Here is a 6,000-nt window from a genome sequence, read left to right as displayed (position 1 = left end):
ATATATATATATATATATATATATATATATATATGTATATATATATATATATATATATATATATATGTATATATATATATATATATATATATATATATATATATATATATATTGAGTTGTGTTGTAGCTTAAATTTCTTTGATGCGATATTTGAAAGTATCAGTTCATCTCATCGAAGAACTCAAGTCAACAGTAAAACTACACCATGGCCAATAGTTGCCTTTTGTGTTTATCTTCAGTGTGGGGCAAGGAGTGGAAAGAATGTGAATGTTCTTTATAGACACCAACATCAGTGACGAAAATATAGAAAAATTGAGATGGCTTTTTCTCTATATATGCAGATGAGGCTAAGTCAAAATAACCATGACAAATATGTCGGAAATGGAGAATTAAAAAGCTATAGGTAAGGCTCCTCAAAATAGTGGTCAAACAACCTCTAATGCTAGAAGTCGGTCTCCTCTATATAGAGCTCAAAGATCTTCTAATGCTGAAAGCTTTGCATCTCAAAGTAGAGCTCAAAAAGCCTCTAATGGTAGAAGTGAGACGCCTCAAAAAAGTGGTCAAAGAACCTCTAATGATAGAAGAAGGGCACCTTTAAATAGAGGTCAAATATCCTCAAAATATGGGCGGAATTGGTGCTAGAGGTTGGCCACCTCAAAATATAAGCCAATGACGTTTATATCCTTGATAAAGGATATAACCAAAAGGAGTTTATATGTATATATATATATATATATATATATATATATATATATATATATATATATATATATATATATATGTATATATATATATATATATATATATATATATATATAAATATATACATATATATTTATATATATATATATATATATATATATATATATAAATATATATATATATATATATATATATATATATATATATATATATATATATATATATATATATAATATTTACATAATTACCGAATTATTATGCATCCCCAAATCTTTTTACGACAAGTCTTCATCTTTTGATATTAGGGAGAGCGAAAAGGGAAAGAACCAAAATAAAATTAGTACTAAATGCGAAGAGGGATTCACTCCGTTTGTCAATAATATCCTAGTTATTGAAGGTAAACTGACGGGATAAGTTTGCATTTATTATATACATTTTTATGTGGCAAACTATCCAATAAACCATCTTTTCTATGACTATAATTTCAATGACCAATGAGTGAGTGCCTAATAATGATCTTTGGACCTGAAAAAGTTATTACTGTCATGATCTGTACGCCGATGGTTGCAATAAACACTATCAGTTTAATTGACCTATGTAATAGAAGTAGCAAGAGCCCGTTCTGGTATAGGATACTTATGGTACAATTAGGACTTCTGGTCATTTTCTGTAAGCGATAATCTTAAAATTGTACAAAAGATGACTTAATTTTGAAAAGAGTACCCTCTTACTTAACTAGCCAAAAAAAAAAAAATGCCCAAGCATACTTTTAGAGGATTTTGGATATTTTAATCTACATAAAATTCTGCTTCTTTTGTTACAAAATTCATAAATATAATATTTCTTTTACGGGTACAACTCTATTTTTACTGGACTATATGGTTTTTTAACTAGAATAGTCAAATCCTAATAGCTCGAGTTCAAATACCATTCAAAATTACTCTTTTTACTGGCGAAAGCTGTTTTGTAAGTTCGAATGTCAGTTTTAACATTATTTTAAATCTTTGCGTTTGTATACATAACAATAACACACACACACAAAAATATTTCTTCCCATTTGTATTGCTTTGCCAGGCTCAATCACTTTGCATCTTCATGCTGTCAACAGCACAGCATCTCACAAACAGTATAAGATGAGCATCTTAATCGAATCTAAGAACACAATCTCCAATGATCAGTGTACCTGACCACTGCCATATACAGTATACCACCATTTTGTGTATGAAGAAATATACCACAACCTCTATCACATTCAAAACTCCTAAAATAAAGATACAGTTCAACGTGAAATATGGAAAAGATATTTTCGACAGGAACTCCAATGCTATATACTGTATTTGGACTTTCATTTGTATCACGCGTATATTTATATATATATATATATATATATATATATATATATATATATATATATATGTATATATATATATATATATATATATATATATATATATATATATATATATATATATATGTGTGTGTATGTGTGTATTTGTATATATATATATATATATATATATATATATATATATATATATATATATATATATATATATATATATATATATAATTATATATACATTTATATATATATATATATATATATATATATATATATATATATATATATACATATATATATATATATATATATATATATATATATATATATATATATATATATATATATATATATATGTGTGTGTGTGTGTGTGTGTGTGTGTGTGTGTGTGTGTATATTTACATATATGTATATATTTATGTATATATGTACATATATATACATACATACATACATATATATATATATATATATATATATATATATATATATATATATATATATATATATATATATATATATATATATATATATATATATATATATATGTATGTATGTATAGTAAGCATGTAAGGGGGATCCCACTCATCTTGGAGTAAGTAAATGTATATAAATTACATAAGACTTTCGTCATTCATTTACATATATTTTTGTTCAGTTTCATATGTGCAAATTTACGTATTTTATAGAAATAAAATTTAATTTTACTTATTTTTGTAACAATGTCTTACGTACTTGCTAAAAGTTATGCTGTTTGACACACACAAGGGATTACATCGTGTATCCTCGTGGTTGGAAATTGTATGAAGGTTTTAGACTAAAGTTTTTTTTTCTTTCTTTTTTTAATGATCTGAGAGGACGAGGACAGAGTTAGCTGAGTGTGTTGCCATCGTCAGGCGACTATAGAACCCTACTTCAAACCGCCTGGACCTGATACCCAAGCTACGAGAATGATTTTCCTGCAAGATTCCAAAATGTGTTAGGATGCATATATATAGCCTAGCAATGCATAGGAGAGAGAGATCCAGTCTGACATTTGGAAACAGCCAACGTTCGACAATCATCTAACCAGCACCTTTTCAGCCATAGTGTTTTCTCTATAACGTATACCCTTTATAGTGCCTGTTAAGCATTGTGATATTTTTTTTTTAATTTAATAGAAATTAAATATATTTCAAAGTACTGTTTATAATGTAAAATTTATTTATTTCTTTTAACTGGCACTGTGGAATTTGGTTGAAGATTAAAGTAGGAGTAACAGTTAATTGTATATAAGCGTAACTATGGTTTATTTCCCATGATGTTAAAGTGTCAAATTTCATAAATTGCCAACATTAAATATTCTCATATATTGATTTCTAGTAAAACAAATGATTGTAATATTCTTGAATTGTCCTTTTATCTTAAGTCTATGGTCTAGTTCAGATCTAACATTCAAGTGATTTATTTTTAGTGTTAGTTTTAAATGGCTATTTTTATTGAATATATATTTTTTTTGTAAAGTGTTTGTTATTTCTTTCACCAATTATTATTCCAGTGCCTTGTTTGTATCCCAGACTAAGAACCGAAGTAAGAGGTTGGTTTTAGGAAAAGTTCTTATTAAAAGTAAATTAATCACTCAGTTTTGTTTTGAGTGCAAGTAAAGAGACCTTTAGATATTCAATGTTCTTATATATTAACGTCTGGGAATTGCGTATTATTCTCAGATCTCTGAGGTATTCTCGTGCGCATCAGGCTTATATAATATAACGCAGGTGAGTTTGAAGCTCGGGAAATTACGTAATTCGCTAGTTGTAATAATATATACATACAGTATATATATATATATATATATATATATATATATATATATATATATATATATATATATATATATATGTATATATATATATATATATATATATATATATATATATATATATATATATATATATATATATATATATATATATATATATATATCAAACAATCATCAATAGGTTCAAAAATATAGGTAATTTGCCGATATTGTGAGGTTATTGTGATACTGTAATTATGCGAAATCTTTTATTATGCATAATTCCTAGTAAATTTGCATACTAACGGATACTCCAGTTAATATGCAAATATCCATGATAATTTCTAGTAAATATGCAGTTACTGAAATTTTAGAAATTTTGCAAAATAACGGTTATAGACGTGGCAATTCTGCAAAATAACTGAAGAATTTCAGCTGATTTGCATAATTCCTGAAGTCCTAGTCATTAACTGATTGTTATTTACTCAAAGTCATTAAACATTTTACGTCATAGATCTAAAAATATTTATTCAAGTGATATCTTTTATTTGGTCGAGATAAGGACTCGTAGTTTGAAGCAATGGAAGAAAACAACCACTCTTTTGATTCTTTTCCCTCGTGATGAAAGAAGAAGAAAAGACAATCAATACATCTGGCTTGATGCAGAGAGAGGGATACGACATGATCTTAATTGACTAATTAAATTTGAAATAGACAATTTTAAAAGACTGTAAATGATTATCGTCTCATTAAAAACTATGATGTCATGAAAATAACGTTGGAAGACACAGCAGTGGGGAAAGGGTCCGTTTCTCGTTGCACATACTTGAAACTCTTCAATCTATTCGTATATCAAATGGACACGGTGGGAGAGAAACTCTATATTTTAAAAGAAATGAAAAATATGTCCAAGTGTTCAGAATTCTTTGGTAGTGAAGCCGATCTTGTCAAACAATATGAATTCTCGATGCCAAGTAGTAGGTAAATACAAATTTTCGCCCTGTCACTTAAATAGTTTTCCATTTATAAGTTCCCGTGACTACTTTATGCTTTTAAAGGAATAGTTTCCTTAAAGAAAGTTTTTCCGAGTCCATTTCTATCATATAAGAATGATCTTTTCTCTCTATCCAAATTTTTGAAATAAATATAAAATCTTATTCCTTAAATAGGATACTGGAAAAGTAGCCCTTTTGCCACATTTAGCCCCAGTCATCTTTTATCCAACACTTCTATTATTCTTTTCTTTTCAAATAGACTTGATTGTCATGCAAAAGTAAAACACTGGAGACCATCCATTTATCATTTATTATTATCAGGAACATTTAATTCCATTTATATGTCGTCGACCTCTAAAAGAGAATGAAGACAGCCGAGAACACTTGCACCCTGTTACATAATAAACGTCGACTATTGTGAATTATTAATAACTGAAGATAATGTCCAAGACACAGCAACACTGGGAATAGGCCTACTACCACCTATTCATAATATCATATTGAATGTTCCTCATTACACGCTCATAATTTCTTATACTCTGTGCAGTAAAGAAATTTACTTAACTAAATCATCTTAATATGTATAAAACACCGAACTCATACTTGAAAACAACATTACTGATAATAGTTATTTCAACTATGGGAACAATTTGCACTAATAGGACTACAATTTACCAAGAAAAAAAATCTGTACATAGTAAATAAATTTAATTTTCTTTAGATTCATTATAAATCTTTATTCACATAATCTCCTATATTTCAATAATAAGATAAATGTTAACATCGGTCTATTTGCTTTTAACTTGACCAGCGCGGTTACAGACAACTGTCTGGGCTGCCACAAGACCAGCAATTTCATTAGAAAAAAGTACACATCTGTAAAAATTATTATATTTTCCTTATAAAGGAATCAGAGTCATATTTAATTCTTTCATTTAAATATGATCCGATTAAAGAGTACCTAAATGGAGGAAAATATTTTGGAAAGGTATATCAAACGAAAACAGGCAGATTTGTAAAATGAGAATATATGTATATATGCATTTTAATCAAAAAAGAGATGCTGTGAACACAGACAGATATAATGAATTCTATATTAGGATTCTGTACCATTTCACCCAAAAGAACTAGGTTGGGCGGACAGCATTTTTATGTTTTTGCTTCACTGTATCCACTTCTTTACA

This window comes from Palaemon carinicauda, chromosome 7 (genome assembly GCF_036898095.1).
Source record: "Palaemon carinicauda isolate YSFRI2023 chromosome 7, ASM3689809v2, whole genome shotgun sequence".
Lineage (NCBI taxonomy): Eukaryota > Metazoa > Arthropoda > Malacostraca > Decapoda > Palaemonidae > Palaemon > Palaemon carinicauda.
This window is presented reverse-complemented; position numbering follows the sequence as displayed.